A 17773-nucleotide genomic window follows, 5' to 3' on the forward strand; every position below is an offset into this window, starting at 1 on the left:
GTCTGAGCCTTGTTCAAATAATGTACTGATTTAATTTGGAAATCCATTATACAAAAAAAAAGCTTTTGTGCCAAATAAAAATATTAATCTAATATTTATTATAAAGAATACTGAAAATACACTGTATTGTAAAATGAAAATGTCACATCAGAAATACTGAAAGATCTGGGAAGTTTTGGCACTTTTTCCCCCAGTAGTTAAAGAGTATAAAAAACCCAAGTGCATACAAATTTATTAAAGATTCAGACCTCAGTATCCACTCAACATTAAGTCATCATTATGGCTTAAAGTATGAGATGTTTAGAAGATGTTTGTCACAACATTACAGTACAATCCAAACTTTATATTGATTCCACGTCTACCTCTGCGGTATATAACAAATATAAAAATTGTACATCTATTATGTATGATAAAAAACAGGTATATTCTTGATCTTTACAGTTATGAAGAGTAGGGTTGAGCGAAACGGATCGGTCATTTTCAAAAGTCGCCGACTTTTGGCAAAGTCGGGTTTCATGAAACGCGATCCGATCCCAGCGTGGGATCGACCATGCGGTACATGATCTTCGCGCCAAAGTCGCGTTTCCTATGACACTTAAAGCGCCATTTCTCAGTCAATGAAGGTGCACGCAGAGTGTGGGCAGCGTGATGACATAGGTCCTGGTCCCCACCATCTTAGAGAAGGGCATGGCAGTGATTGGCTTGCTTTCTGCGGCGTCACAGGGGCTATAAAGGGGAGTTCCCGCCGACCGCCATCTTACTGCTGCTGATCTGAGCATAGGGAGAGGATGCTGCCGCTTCGTCAGAAGCAGGGATAGCATTAGGCAGGGTAAATTAACCCCAAAACCGCTTGTGCTGTAGCGATTTCCACTGTCCAACACCACCTTTTCTTTGCAGGGACAGTGGAGGCTAGATTTCTGTGCAACAGCTCTGTAGGTTATAAGGCTCCCTGATAGCTGCGCTGCTGTGTGTACGCCGCTGTACAAACCAACTGCTTTTTTCAAAGCACAAATCCTATTGCTCCTTCCTTTCTGCACAGCTATCTTCTTTGTTTGTCCACACTTTTGACTTTTGTGTGCAGCAGTCCTTTTTATTGCTGCCTGCCATACTTTTCTGAGATTACTCTAGGGAGATAGTAATTGTAGAACAGTCCTGTTAAGATCTGGTGACCTTGGAGCCGCATGAAAACTTTCTCTGGAGTCGGTGGAACCTGTACTGACCGCAAATCCTGAACTAACACCGCAACTAGAAGTAGCCGTGGGGTGTGCCTAACAAACCCTAGACACCTCGACACAGCCGGAGGACTAAATACCCCTATAGATGGAAATAGGAATGCTATCTTGCCTCAGAGCAAACCCCCAAAGGATAGGCAGCCCCCCACGAATAATGACTGTGAGTAGGAGAAGAATAGACACACGCAGGTAGAAAACAGGATTTAGCAAAAGAGGCCACTCTAGCTAAATAGGAAAGGATAGGCAGATTACTAGGCGGTCAGTATTAAAACCCTTCCAAAAATATCCACAACAGATAATACAAAAAGTTCCACAATCTAACTAAAGACATGGAATGTATATCTGCCACTCCAGAGAATCCAGCAAGACTGAGAAAATACTGACACAATCTAAGCTGGAAAAGAAAACACAAAGAATAGCACTGAATTGTGAAGCACACAGAATGTGTGCCACAGGAAAAAAAAACAGACACTTATCTTTGCTGATTTGGCAGAAAGGCAGGAGGAACCAGACAGAGGTCCTACACCTCCCAACAACAATTGATAACTGGCAAGGACTAATGAATCCTGTACACCTAAATACCCCAGTCAGAACTGCAATCAGCAGACACACCTGACCAGGACTGCAACCCAGGGACAACTGCATTACCACCTACTACCACCGGAGGGAACCCAAAAGCAGAATTCACAACACAGTCCCTTTTTTTTTTTTTTTTTTGTTATATTTCTTCCAGCCACTTTCTGCCACAGAAAATATACTCTAATACAGTGGCCCAGATTTATTCACTAGCCTCCCTGAAAAAAAAAAAGGGGCAGATTAAAATTGGCAAATCTGCATCAGTGCCAGTCCTGTCTGTGACATCTGTCTTTGTTTTTCTGCTACAGAAAACCTACTGTATAACAGTGGGCCTGATTAAATCACTTGTCTCCCATATCCAAAAAAAAAATTAAAATAAAAGGAGAATAATCTTGCCAAATCTGTGCATCTGTGCCAGTTCTGTCTGTGGTATCTGTCAGTCATTTTGTGCCACAGGAACTTTACTGTGATATAATGGGCCTGATTAAATCCCTTGTCTCCCATATAAAAAAAGAGGGACAATTCTAATGCCAGTGTGTGCATCTGCGTCAGTCCTGTTAGTGTCATATCTGCCAGCCTCTTTCTGCCAATCAAACAGAGTAGTGTAAAACAGTGGGCCTGATTTTTCCCTGCATTCTCCCACACATAAAGAGGGACATTTCTATTGCCAGTGTGTGCATCTGCGTCAGTCCTGTTAGTGCCATATCTGCCAGCCTCTTTCTGCCAATCAAACAGTGTAGTGTAATACAGTGGGCCTGATTTTCCCTGCATTCTCTCACACAGAAAGAGGGACATTTCTATTGCCAGTGTGTGCATCTGTGTCAGTCCTGTTAGTGTCATATCTGCCAGCCTCTTTCTGCCAATCAAACTGTGTAGTGTAATACAGTGGGCCTGATTTTTTCCTGCATTCTCCCACACATAAGGAGGGACATTTCTATTGCCAGTGTGTGCATCTGCATCAGTCCTGTTAGTGTCATATCTGCCAGCCTCTTTCTGCCAATCAAACTGTGTAGTGTAATACAGTGGGCCTGATTTTTCCCTGCATTCTCCCACACATAAAGAGGGACATTTCTATTGCCAGTGTGTGCATCTGCGTCAACCCTGTTAGTGCCATATCTGCCAGCCTCTTTCTGCCAATCAAACTGTGTTGTGTAATACAGTGGGCCAGATTTTTCCCTGCATTCTCCCACACATAAAGAGGGACATTTCTATTGCCAGTGTGTGCATCTGCGTCAGTCCTGTTAGTGTCATATCTGCCAGCCTCTTTCTGCCAATCAAACAGTGTAATGTAATACAGTGGGCCTGATTTTTTCCTGCATTCTCCCACACATAAAAAAGGGAGATTTAAATTCACAAGTTCACGTACACCTTCTACCTGGTTTTACAGGACCACGTAACGGTTGTTAGTTTGGTTACATTTTTCCAAGAATGAGGAAGTCTGGTGGAAGAGGTCGTGGCCGTGGGCATTCATTGCCAGCTGGTAATGATGGTAGTGGTGGTGGTCGTGGAGCATCAGGTGGTCGTGGGAAAAGCAATATAGCCCCTAAGTCTCGAGTTGTTGAGCCAGCGTCATCGTCTGGCTACACAAGGCCTCGAAGGCTCCCTTTTCTGGGAGTAGGAAAACCGCTTTTGAAGCCGGAGCAGGAGGAACAAGTATTGGCTTTCATTGCTGACTCTGCCTCTAGCTCTTTCGCCTCCTCCTCGGAAAGTGACAAATGTCAGAGCAGTGCGTCGTCAGTGGATGCTCCCGGTCAGGAACAAGTCGCTTCCTTGTGTCCTTCACCCAGAACAACAGTGAAGGATGCGTCAGGCGACACAACAGGTTACTCCATGGAGCTCTTTACACATACCGTCCCTGGGTTAGAAAGGGAAATTGTTAACAGGCCATGCCCATTACAAGATGAATCGGACATGGAGTGCACAGATGCACAGCCACAGCCAGATTATTATGCTGTTCCTTTGACTCAGATCAGAACATTGCCCTCACAGTGTACTGATCCAGAATCTGACCCCGATGAGACTATGGAGCCCCGTCACGAACGCTATAGCACCGACTTACACGGTGACCCAGAGGAAGGTGCACAGGACATAGAAGAGGAGGTCATAGATGACCCAGTTGTTGACCCCGATTGGCAGCCATTGGGGGAACAGGGTGCAGGCGGCAGTAGCTCTGAAGCGGAGGAGGAGGAGCCGCAGCAGGCATCAACATCACAACAGGTTCCATCTGGCAGGCCCGTATCTGGCCAAAAACGTGTGGCAAAACCAAAACCAGTTGTAGGACAGCGTGGCCATCCGGTTAAAGTAGCTCAGTGTGCAATGCCTGAAAAGGTATCCGATAGTAGAAAGAGTGCAGTCTGGAATTTTTTTAACCAAGATCCCAATGATCAGTGCAAAGTCATCTGTAAGAAATGCTCAAGGACCTTCAGCAGAGGTCAGAATGTTAAAAATCTAAATACAAGTTGCATGCGTAGAGATTTAACCACCATGCACTTGCAAGCCTGGACAAACTACCAAATGTCCCTTAACGTTGTAGCACCCTCTCACAATGAAGCTAGTCAGCAACGCGACATCCCTTCCCTCACTGTAAGCCCATCGTTTACCACACTACCTGCAGGTAATGTGGCGGTTTCGTCGCAAGGCAAAAGCAGTCAGGGAATCACCAGGTTCGTGGTAGGAAAAACTGTATGTAGGGCAACAGCAAGAATACCATCACCAACCCTCTCTCAGTCACCCATGTCCACCGGCACCCCCGCTAGTTCCACCCTATGCAGCTCTCCAGTCCAGCTCACCCTACATGAGACTCTCGTTAGGAAAAGGAAGTACTCATCCTCTCATCCGCGTACACAGGGTTTGAACACCCACATTGCTAGACTAATCTCGTTAGAGATGATGCCCTACCGGTTAGTTGAAAGCGAAGCTTTCAAAGCCTTGATGGACTACGCTGTACCACGCTACGAGCTACCAAGTCAACACTTTTTTTCGAGAAAAGCAATCCCAGCCCTCCACCAGCATGTAAAAGACCGCATTGTCCATGCGCTCAGGCAATCTGTGAGTAGAAAGGTGCACCTGACAAAAGATGCATGGACCAGTAGGCATGGCCAGGGGCATTACGTCTCCATCACGGCACACTGGGTTAATGTGGTGGATGCAGGGTCCACAGGGGACAGTAATATTGGGACAGTTCTGCCTAGCCCACGGTCTAGGAAAAAGTTGGCTGTAGGCGTTCGTCACCCCTCCTCCTCTTCATCCTCCAGCAGAAGCGAGAGCTCGTCCACAGACCGCAGTCGCACGACCACTGCATCTGCAGCTGCCACTGTTGCACACGAGGTGTCCAGTTATGGAACAGCTAGTGGCAAGCGTCAGCAGGCTGTTTTGGCAATGAAGTGTTTGGGCGACAACAGACACACCGCGGAAGTTCTGTCCGAGTTCTTGCAGCAAGAAACTTAGTCATGGCTGGGCACTGTACATCTTGAGGCAGGCAAGGTAGTGAGTGATAACGGAAGGAATTTTATGGCTGCCATAGCCCTTTCACAACCGAAACACATTCCTTGCCTGGCTCACACCTTAAACCTGGTGGTGCAGTGCTTCATGAAAAGTTATCCGGGGTTACCCGACCTGCTGCTGAAAGTGCGCAGACTTTGCTCTCACATCCGCCGTTCGCCCGTACACTCCAGCCATATGCAGAACCATCAGCGGTCTTTGAACCTTCCCCAGCATCGCCTAATCATCGACGTTGCAACAAGGTGGAACTCCACACTGCACATGCTTCATAGACTGTGCAAACAGAGGCGTGCTGTTATGTATTTGTGGGAGGATACACATACACGGGCAGGCAGTTGGATGGCGGACATGGAGTTGTCAGCTGTGCAGTGGTCGAAGCTCAAAGACCTGTGTCAAGTCCTTTTTTGTTTTGAGGAATGCACACGGCTGGTTAGTGCAGACAACGCCGTAATAAGCATGAGCATCCCCCTAATGCGTCTGCTGATGCAAAGGTTGATGCACATAATGGAGCAGGCGTTTGCATCCAAGGACGAGGGAAGCCTTGATGACAGTCAGCCATTGTCTGCTCAGGGAAGTCTACATGATGAGGTGGCGGGCGAAGAGGAGGATGATGGGGATGAGTATTTTTTGGATGAGGAAGCTTCTCAAGGGGCAATAGAAACTACTGGCGGTGCAAGGCCGGGTTTAGGGTTTTTGAGGGAGACAAGTGACGTTGATTTGCCAGAAAGTGCTCCTCAACCCAGCATATGCACTGACTTGACAACTGGAACATTGGCCCACATGGTGGATTATGCCTTGCGTATCCTCAAAAGGGACCCACGCATTATAAAAATGATGACCGATGACGATTACTGGTTGGCCTGCCTCCTTGATCCTCGCTATAAAGGCAAATTGCAAAATATCATGCCACATGAGAACCTCAAACAAATATTGGCAACCAAACAAGCTACTCTTGTAGACTGTTTGATTCAGGCATTCCCAGCACACAGCGCTGGTGATGGTTCTCACACGAGCTGCAGGGGGCAACAGGGCAGAGGTGTTAGAGGTGCACAAATCAGAAGTGGTGTAGGACAGAGGGGATTTCTGACCAGGTTGTGGAGTGATTTCGCAATGACCGCAGACACGACAGGTACAGCAGCATCAATTCAAAGTGACAGGAGACAACATTTGTCCAGTATGGTTACTAACTATTTTTCCTCCATTACCGATGTTCTCCCTCAACCGTCATTCCCCTTTGATTACTGGGCATCCAAAATAGACACCTGGCCTGAATTGGCCAAATATGCATTGCAGGAACTTGCTTGCCCAGCAGTTAGTGTGCTATCAGAAAGAGTATTCAGTGCTGCTGGTTCAATACTGACCGAAAAAAGGACTCATCTGGCTAACCAAAATGTTGATGATCTAACCTTCATTAATGAACCACTCATGGATTTCAAATTATTTTGCCCCACCTTTCCCGGCTGACACCTAGCTTTCCTGTAAAAAGGTCTTGCTTTGGGACTGGTGTTACTGACTGTTCCAATCTCTTAATTTGCAGCTGCTGTTTGTCCAGCATACGACATGTTTACACCTCCCAGGGCCCCTCATAGTACGCAAAAGTGTCGCTGCCGGTGGGAGGCGCCCCCGCCGTGCAAACACACCGCCGTACTGTGAGGAGCCCTGTGCCAGTGCCCATGCGAAGGAGTGGGCCCCCCCTGCTTGCTCAGGATCACAGTACTTGCAACGTTGAAATACTTACCTCTTCCTGCTCCACCGCCGTTACGTAGTCCTCGTTTCCTGGGCCCACTAAAAACTTTAACCAGCCCTACCCCCCACAACTTTAGCCAAATGACCCCCAATGTCCAATGCCTAACTATTATTATAAAGTAAATTAATATTGACAAGCTTCAGTAACAAGAATGGATGTTTTTGCCATTAAAATGGGCACTGTAGGTGTTTTCCTGGCCTCCACTCACTGCCGACTATGCTTCCCCATTGACTTGTATTGGGTTTCATGTTTCGGTCGATCCCCGACTTTTCGCGATAATCAGCCGATTTCACTCGACTCGACTTTTGACAAAGTCGGGTTTCGCAAAACCCGACTCGACCCCAAAAAAGTAAAAGTCGCTCAACCCTAATGAAGAGTCTTCTGGCACAATTGTCATGTTAAAAAGTTGGCTTACAGTTTTTACCCTTTTGACACCGCCTTGGCCATTCTTTTAAACTGTACGTGGTTAGTAGCAGCAGGGGGTGAGCACCCTAGGGGCCTGGCAGACTTACTATATTTACACCACAAACTATACCAGTTTGTATCTTTAAGTTGGTGACTAGTGTTGAGCATTCCGATACCGCAAGTATCGGGTATCGGCCGATACTTGCGGTATCGGAATTCCGATACCGAGATCCGATACTTTTGTGGTATCGGGAATCGGTATCGGATCCATATTACTGTGTAAAATAAAGAATTAAAATAAAAAATATTGATATACTCACCTCTCCGGAGGCCCCTGGACATCACCGCTGGTAACCGGCAGCCTTCTTTGCTTAAAATGAGCACGTTTAGGGCCTTCCATGATGTCACAGCTTCTGATTGGTCGCGTGCCGCTCATGTGACCGCCACGCGACCAATCACAAGCCGTGATGTCATTCTCAGGCCCTAAACTCCTCATTCTAGGAATTTAGGACCTGAGAATGACGTCGCGGCTTGAGATTGGTCGCGTGGCGGTCACATGAGCGGCACGCGACCAATCAGAAGCCGTGACGTCATGGAAGGCCCTAAACGCGCTCATTTTAAGCATAGAAGGCTGCCGGTTACCAGCGGTGATGTCCAGGGGCCTCCGGAGAGGTGAGTATATCAATATTTTTTATTTAAATTCTTTATTTTACACAGTAATATGGATCCCAGGGCCTGAAGGAGAGTTTCCTCTTTTTCAGACCCTGGGAACCATCAGGATACCTTCCGATACTTGGTGTCCCATTGACTTGTATTGGTATCGGGTATCGGTATCGGCCATATCCGATACTTTTCGGGTATCGGCCGATACTATCCGATACCGATACTTTCAAGTATCGGACGGTATCGCTCAACACTATTGGTGACACGAGTTGCCACAAGAACCCAGACAATTTTAGTCATTGTGCTTTTGTTTTTTCCTCACTTTGTTCCAAGTGCAATAGGTATTTAATTTTTAAGGCATAATAGCCATATAAAACCTTGTTTTTGTGGGTCTAGTTGAAATTTTTAATGGCACCATTCATTTTACAATACAATGTACTGAAAATGATAAAAAAAAAATCCAAATGAGTTGAATTAATGAGAAAAATACAGTTCCGTCATTTTTTGGGGTTTTTGTTTTTATGACGTTTATTGCATGGTAAAAATCATCTAGCAATATGATTATCCAGGTTAGTATAATTGATGCAATATCAAACTTTTAAGGTTGATTTTATATTTTAGTGGTTGAAAAAATTAAAAACCATGTAAAATAAAGCCTTACATTTTCGGAGACTAGCAATTTAAAAAAAAATGACTGTACAGCTAGGTGAGGACTTGTTTTTATTTACTAAGCTGGCTTTCTTATTAAAACCATATTGAGGTACATATAACATTTTTATAGTTTCTGATTCTTTTTTTATTGAAGTGCAGCAACTGAAAAACAGCAATACTGTATTCTTTTGCTGTTTAATGTATGATGGAAGTAATTTTATGTTTTGATAGATCAGACTTTTTCAGACATGCGGATATGAAATATGTTATTTTTTATTTTTTTAATGTCTTTATCATTGAAGTGGGGCAAGATGATTTCAACTTAGATTTAAAAAAAAATAAAACATTTTTTAATTTTACTTACGTGCAGTTGTCTGATCCTCTAATTTATATACTTCAATATACAGTAAATAAGACTTTTTTTTGTCTCCTAGTAAGGTCACCAGCAATCATGACCAAATTCTAATCTCTATTTGCTGAAATGCTGCCTCAAAATTGCAAAGAACCTCCACCATGTCTCATTCTTGCCTGCAGACACTCATTATTGCACTGCTTTCCAACCCTTTGGTGACAAACTGCCTTCTTTTCCAGGCATATATGTAAAATTTTGACTCATTATTCCAGAGTACCTGCTGACATTTTTCTGCAACTCATTTTCTATATTTTCATGCATAGTTGAGTTATTTGGCCTTGTTCCCACAGTAGGTATGTTTTTTTACCCCAATTCTACAATGAAGACCAATTCTGGTCAGACTTCTCAGAAAAGTTGATGGGTTTAGCTGAGTCCCACTGCTGTCTGTTCTGAAATGATGGTACTTCTGGATGTCTTCTGATTTCAAGGAAAGGAAATATTGTTTCTCCTTGCGGAGAGTGACATGTTAAGCATGTCCTCAACATGCTTAACATGTCACTCTCCAGAAAGAGAAACAATACTTCTTGGATCTCGGTCAGACACCTCTCAATCAGCCAAACCAGATCTCCACTTTGCACTGACGAGGGGCAGTACCCTGAAGCACAGTGTCTGCAAATTGAGATTCTGGTTTGGCTTTTATCCTAAGTCATGTGACAAGGCTCGTTAAAGGGTCAACATTGACTGTTAGGATTGCTACTTCCAATAGATGGCACTAGAGTTCTAGTCCTCTTCCTCTCTGAAGAGACAATTTGTAGATTTCAAGGAAAAGCAAGCACAATGTGTCTTTCTGCTGCTGCACTAAGATTCCGTGGTCAACCACAGTATTTATGGTCCTCAACAATGTCCATTTCTTGGTGTTCTCAATGCTGAACAATAAAGATGGATGCCTCATTCAATATCATCAGAGAGTCATCTGATTGGCTACAAATTTATTATGCAACAGGACAATGATCTAAACCATATAGCCAGTATAATTAAAACTATGGTCAGTGTAAAGAATAAGGAGTGCTAGAAGTGATGATATGGCCCCTGTCATGAATCCCAATGGCTAGGGATAGCACAGGACAAGTAAAGTACAAATATATTACGGACGAGCTCTAGGGTGATGGAACCTGGGCTGACCGCTGCCCTACGCCTGACAAACGCAACTAGAGATAGCCAGGGAGCGTGCCTACGTTGGTTCTAGACGCCACGCACCAGCCTAAGAGCTAACTAGCACTGCAGAGAAAATAAAGACCTCACTTGCCTCCAGAGGAATGAACCCCAAAAGATATAGTTGCCCCCAACATGTATTGACGGTGAAATGAGAGGAAGGCACACACATAGAGATGATATATATAGTTTTAGCAAATTGAGGCCCGCTGTAAACTAGAAAGCAGAACGATACAAAAGGGGACTGAGCGGTCAGCAAAAAACCCTAATAAAAAAAAAACATCCTGAGATTACAAGAACCCATGTGCCAACTCATGGCACATGGGGAGAACCTCAGTCCACTAGAGCTACCAGCTAGCATAGAGACATAATAAGCAAGCTGGACAAAAAACCAAACAACTGAAAATCAGCACTTAGCTTATCCTGAAAGATCTGGGAGCAGGTAGGCAGGAACCAAACAGAGCACATCTGAATACATTGATAGCCGGCAAGGGAATGACAGAAAGGCCAGGTAAAATAGGAAACACCCAGCCACTGATGGACAGGTGGAAACCAAAGGCCGCAACCCACCAAAGTCACCCAGTACCAGCAGTAACCACCAGAGGGAGCCCACAAACAGAATCCACAACAGTACCCCCCCCCTTGAGGAGGGGTCACCGAACCCTCACGAGAACCCCCAGGGCGATCAGGGTGAGCTCTATGGAAGGCGCGGACCAAATCAGTCGCATGAACATCGGAGGCGACCACCCAGGAATTATCCTCCTGACCATAACCCTTCCACTTAACCAAATACTGGAGTTTGCGTCTGGAAACACGAGAATCCAAGATCTTCTCAACAACATACTCCAATTCTCCCTCCACCAGCACCGGAGCAGGAGGCTCAACCGAAGGAACAACGGGCACCTCATACCTCCGCAACAACGACCGATGGAACACATTATGAATAGCAAACGATGCTGGGAGATCCAAACGAAAAGATACAGGGTTAAGAATCTCCGAGATCCTATAAGGACTGATGAACCGAGGCTTGAACTTAGGAGAAGAGACCTTCATAGGGACAAAACGAGAAGACAACCACACCAAATCCCCAACAAGAAGTCGGGGACCCACGCGGCGACGGCGATTAGCAAACTGCTGAGTCTTCTCCTGAGATAACTTCAAATTGTCCACCACCTGATTCCAAATCTGATGTAGCCTGTCCACCACCACGTCCACTCCAGGACAATCCGAAGGCTCCACCTGACCAGAGGAAAAACGAGGATGAAACCCCGAATTACAAAAAAAAGGAGAGACCAACGTGGCAGAACTAGCCCGATTATTAAGAGCAAATTCGGCCAGTGGCAAAAAAGCAACCCAGTCATCTTGATCAGCAGAAACAAAACACCTCAAATAAGTTTCCAAGGTCTGATTAGTTCGCTCCGTCTGGCCATTCGTCTGAGGATGGAATGCAGACGAGAAAGACAAATCAATGCCCATCTTGGCACAAAACGTCCGCCAAAATCTAGACACAAACTGGGATCCCCTGTCAGAAACGATATTCTCCGGAATCCCATGCAAACGAACCACGTTCTGAAAAAATAAAGGGACCAACTCAGAGGAGGAAGGCAACTTAGGCAAGGGCACCAAATGAACCATCTTAGAAAAGCGGTCACACACAACCCAGATAACGGACATTTTCTGTGAAACCGGGAGATCAGAAATAAAATCCATGGAAATGTGCGTCCAAGGCCTCTTCGGGATGGGCAAGGATAACAACAACCCACTGGCCCGAGAACAGCAAGGCTTAGCTCGAGCACACACTTCACAAGACTGCACAAAGGTACGCACATCCCTAGACAAGGAAGGCCACCAAAAAGACCTGGCCACCAAGTCTCTAGTACCAAATATTCCAGGATGACCAGCCAACACAGAAGAATGGACCTCGGAGATGACTCTACTGGTCCAATCATCCGGAACAAACAGTCTTTCTGGTGGACAACGATCCGGTTTATCCACCTGAAACTCCTGCAATGCACGTCGCAAGTCTGGGGATACGGCGGACAATATTACCCCATCCCTAAGGATACCAGTAGGCCCAGAGTCTCCAGGAGAGTCAGGCACAAAACTCCTGGAAAGAGCATCTGCCTTCACATTCTTTGAACCTGGCAGGTATGAAACCACGAAATTGAAACGAGAAAAAAACAACGACCAACGAGCCTGTCTAGGATTCAAACGCCTGGCAGACTCAAGGTAAATGAGATTCTTGTGATCAGTCAAGACCACCACACGATGTTTAGCACCCTCAAGCCAATGACGCCACTCCTCAAATGCCCACTTCATGGCCAAAAGCTCCCGATTACCCACATCATAATTGCGCTCGGCGGGCGAGAATTTTCTAGAGAAGAATGCACATGGCTTCATCACCGAGCCATTAGAGCTTCTCTGTGACAAAACCGCCCCCGCTCCAATCTCGGAAGCATCAACCTCAACCTGAAAAGGAAGTGAAACATCTGGTTGACACAACACAGGAGCAGAAGAAAACCGGCGCTTAAGTTCCTGAAAGGCCTCCACGGCCGCAGGAGACCAATCAGCAACATCAGCACCCTTTTTAGTCAAATCAGTCAAAGGTTTAACAATACTGGAAAAATTAGCAATGAACCGACTATAAAAATTAGCAAACCCCAAGAACTTCTGAAGGCTCTTAACAGATGTAGGTTGTGTCCAGTCACAAATCGCCTGAACCTTGACGGGATCCATCTCAATAGTAGAAGGAGAAAAAATGTACCCCAAAAAAGAAATCTTCTGGACTCCGAAGAGACACTTTGAGCCCTTCACAAACAGAGAATTGGCCCGCAGAACCTGAAACACCTTCCTGACCTGTAGAACATGAGACTCCCAGTCATCAGAAAACACCAAAATATCATCCAAATACACAATCATAAACTTATCCAGATATTCACGGAAAATATTGTGCATAAAGGACTGAAAGACTGACGGAGCATTGGAGAGTCCAAAAGGCATTACCAAATACTCAAAATGGCCCTCAGGCGTATTAAATGCGGTTTTCCACTCATCACCCTGTTTTATCTGCACCAGATTATACGCACCGCGAAGATCTATCTTAGTGAACCACCTAGCCCCCTTAATGCGAGCAAACAAATCAGTCAATAATGGCAATGGATACTGATACTTGACTGTAATCTTATTCAGAAGGCGATAATCTATACAAGGCCTCAGGGAACCATCTTTTTTTGCCACAAAAAAAAAACCTGCTCCCAGAGGGGACGAAGATGGACGAATATGTCCCTTTTCCAAGGACTCCTTAATATAATTCCGCATAGCAGTATGCTCTGGCAGTGACAGATTAAATAAACGACCCTTAGGGAACTTACTGCCAGGAATCAATTCTATAGCACAGTCACAATCTCTATGCGGAGGGAGCGAATTGAGCTTAGGCTCCTCAAAAACATCCCTATAGTCAGACAAAAACGCAGGGATCTCAGAAGGAGTAGATGAAGCGATTGAAATCGGAGGTGCATCATCATGAACCCCCTGACATCCCCAGCTTAACACAGACATTGTTTTCCAGTCCAGGACAGGATTATGAGTTTGTAACCATGGCAGACCAAGCACTAGTACATCATGTAAATTATAAAGTACAAGGAAGCGAATCACCTCCTGATGAACGGGAGTCATGCGCATGGTCACTTGTGTCCAATACTGCGGTTTATTCATAGCCAATGGTGTAGAGTCAATTCCCTTCAGAGGAATAGGAACTTCCAGAGGTTCCAGACTAAAACCGCAGCGTTTAGCAAATGACCAATCCATAAGACTCAGGGCAGCGCCCGAATCCACATAGGCATCGACGGAAATGGAAGACAGTGAAAAAATCAGAGTCACAGACAAAATGAACTTAGGCTGCAGAGTACCAATGACAAAAGATTTATCAACCCTTTTTGTGCGTTTAGAGCATGCTGATATAACATGAGCTGAATCACCACAATAGAAACACAATCCATTTTTCCGCCTATAATTTTGCCGTTCACTTCTGGACTGAATTCTATCACATTGCATAGTCTCAGGTGCCTGTTCAGAAGACACTGCCAACTGGTGCACGGGTTTGCGCTCCCGTAAACGCCGATCAATCTGAATGGCCATAGCCATAGACTCATTCAGACCTGTAGGCGTAGGGAACCCCACCATAATATCCTTAATGGCCTCAGAAAGACCATTTCTGAAGTTTGCAGCCAGGGCGCACTCATTCCACTGAGTAAGCACCGACCATTTCCGAAACTTCTGACAATATATTTCCGCTTCATCATGCCCCTGAGAGAGGGCTAATAAAGCCTTTTCAGCCTGAATCTCCAGGTTAGGTTCCTCATAGAGCAATCCCAATGCCAGAAAAAACGCATCCACACTGAGCAATGCAGGATCCCCTGGTGCCAATGCAAATGGCCAATTCTGAGGGTCGCCCCGCAGGAAAGATATTACAATCTTGACCTGTTGAGCAGGGTCTCCAGAGGAGCGAGATTTTAAAGAAAGAAACAATTTACAATTGTTCCTGAAATTCAGGAAGGTAGATCTATCTCCAGAAAAGAACTCTGGAATAGGAATTCTAGGTTCAGACATGGGAGTGTGAACAACAAAATCCTGTATGTTTTGAACTTTTGCCGCGAGATTACTCAGGCTGGAAGCCAAACTCTGGACATCCATGTTAAACAGCTAAGATCAGAGCCATTCAAGGGTTAAGAGGAGGTAAGAAGCAGCTAGACAGCAATTAAGGGCTAGGCAGCAAAACTCTGAAGGGAAAAAAAAAAAATTTCCCTTAAACACTTCTCTTTCTCCTGCTTCAGCCCAAACAATTAACACTTTGTGGGCCGGCTATACTGTCATGAATCCCAATGGCTAGGGATAGCACAGGACAAGCAAAGTACAAATATATTACGGACGAGCTCTAGGGTGATGGAACCTGGGCTGACCGCTGCCCTACGCCTGACAAACGCAACTAGAGATAGCCAGGGAGTGTGCCTACGTTGGTTCTAGACGCCACGCACCAGCCTAAGAGCTAACTAGCACTGCAGAGAAAATAAAGACCTCACTTGCCTCCAGAGGAATGAACCCCAAAAGATATAGTTGCCCCCCACATGTATTGACGGTGAAATGAGAGGAAGGCACACACATAGAGATGATATATATAGTTTTAGCAAATTGAGGCCCGCTGTAAACTAGAAAGCAGAACGATACAAAAGGGGACTGAGCGGTCAGCAAAAAACCCTAATAAAAAAAAAACATCCTGAGATTACAAGAACCCATGTGCCAACTCATGGCACATGGGGAGAACCTCAGTCCACTAGAGCTACCAGCTAGCATAGAGACATAATAAGCAAGCTGGACAAAAAACCAAACAACTGAAAATCAGCACTTAGCTTATCCTGAAAGATCTGGGAGCAGGTAGGCAGGAACCAAACAGAGCACATCTGAATACATTGATAGCCGGCAAGGGAATGACAGAAAGGCCAGGTAAAATAGGAAACACCCAGCCACTGATGGACAGGTGGAAACCAAAGGCCGCAACCCACCAAAGTCACCCAGTACCAGCAGTAACCACCAGAGGGAGCCCACAAACAGAATCCACAACAGTACCCCCCCCTTGAGGAGGGGTCACCGAACCCTCACGAGAACCCCCAGGGCGATCAGGGTGAGCTCTATGGAAGGCGCGGACCAAATCAGTCGCATGAACATCGGAGGCGACCACCCAGGAATTATCCTCCTGACCATAACCCTTCCACTTAACCAAATACTGGAGTTTGCGTCTGGAAACACGAGAATCCAAGATCTTCTCAACAACATACTCCAATTCTCCCTCCACCAGCACCGGAGCAGGAGGCTCAACCGAAGGAACAACGGGCACCTCATACCTCCGCAACAACGACCGATGGAACACATTATGAATAGCAAACGATGCTGGGAGATCCAAACGAAAAGATACAGGGTTAAGAATCTCCGAGATCCTATAAGGACTGATGAACCGAGGCTTGAACTTAGGAGAAGAGACCTTCATAGGGACAAAACGAGAAGACAACCACACCAAATCCCCAACAAGAAGTCGGGGACCCACGCGGCGACGGCGATTAGCAAACTGCTGAGTCTTCTCCTGAGATAACTTCAAATTGTCCACCACCTGATTCCAAATCTGATGTAGCCTGTCCACCACCACGTCCACTCCAGGACAATCCGAAGGCTCCACCTGACCAGAGGAAAAACGAGGATGAAACCCCGAATTACAAAAAAAAGGAGAGACCAACGTGGCAGAACTAGCCCGATTATTAAGAGCAAATTCGGCCAGTGGCAAAAAAGCAACCCAGTCATCTTGATCAGCAGAAACAAAACACCTCAAATAAGTTTCCAAGGTCTGATTAGTTCGCTCCGTCTGGCCATTCGTCTGAGGATGGAATGCAGACGAGAAAGACAAATCAATGCCCATCTTGGCACAAAACGTCCGCCAAAATCTAGACACAAACTGGGATCCCCTGTCAGAAACGATATTCTCCGGAATCCCATGCAAACGAACCACGTTCTGAAAAAATAAAGGGACCAACTCAGAGGAGGAAGGCAACTTAGGCAAGGGCACCAAATGAACCATCTTAGAAAAGCGGTCACACACAACCCAGATAACGGACATTTTCTGTGAAACCGGGAGATCAGAAATAAAATCCATGGAAATGTGCGTCCAAGGCCTCTTCGGGATGGGCAAGGATAACAACAACCCACTGGCCCGAGAACAGCAAGGCTTAGCTCGAGCACACACTTCACAAGACTGCACAAAGGTACGCACATCCCTAGACAAGGAAGGCCACCAAAAAGACCTGGCCACCAAGTCTCTAGTACCAAATATTCCAGGATGACCAGCCAACACAGAAGAATGGACCTCGGAGATGACTCTACTGGTCCAATCATCCGGAACAAACAGTCTTTCTGGTGGACAACGATCCGGTTTATCCACCTGAAACTCCTGCAATGCACGTCGCAAGTCTGGGGATACGGCGGACAATATTACCCCATCCCTAAGGATACCAGTAGGCCCAGAGTCTCCAGGAGAGTCAGGCACAAAACTCCTGGAAAGAGCATCTGCCTTCACATTCTTTGAACCTGGCAGGTATGAAACCACGAAATTGAAACGAGAAAAAAACAACGACCAACGAGCCTGTCTAGGATTCAAACGCCTGGCAGACTCAAGGTAAATGAGATTCTTGTGATCAGTCAAGACCACCACACGATGTTTAGCACCCTCAAGCCAATGACGCCACTCCTCAAATGCCCACTTCATGGCCAAAAGCTCCCGATTACCCACATCATAATTGCGCTCGGCGGGCGAGAATTTTCTAGAGAAGAATGCACATGGCTTCATCACCGAGCCATTAGAGCTTCTCTGTGACAAAACCGCCCCCGCTCCAA

The 17773-nt window shown here is 45.8% G+C and overlaps 1 protein-coding gene across 2 annotated transcripts in view; it reads left to right on the top strand.

Annotated features, from left to right (window-relative positions):
* Nucleotides 1–17773, top strand: part of PDZRN4 (PDZ domain containing ring finger 4) — a 341312-nt gene that overhangs the window by 295373 nt on the left and 28166 nt on the right. The window lies entirely within an intron of this gene.

Source organism: Ranitomeya variabilis, chromosome 5 (assembly GCF_051348905.1).
Source record: "Ranitomeya variabilis isolate aRanVar5 chromosome 5, aRanVar5.hap1, whole genome shotgun sequence".
Taxonomy (NCBI): Eukaryota; Metazoa; Chordata; class Amphibia; order Anura; family Dendrobatidae; genus Ranitomeya; species Ranitomeya variabilis.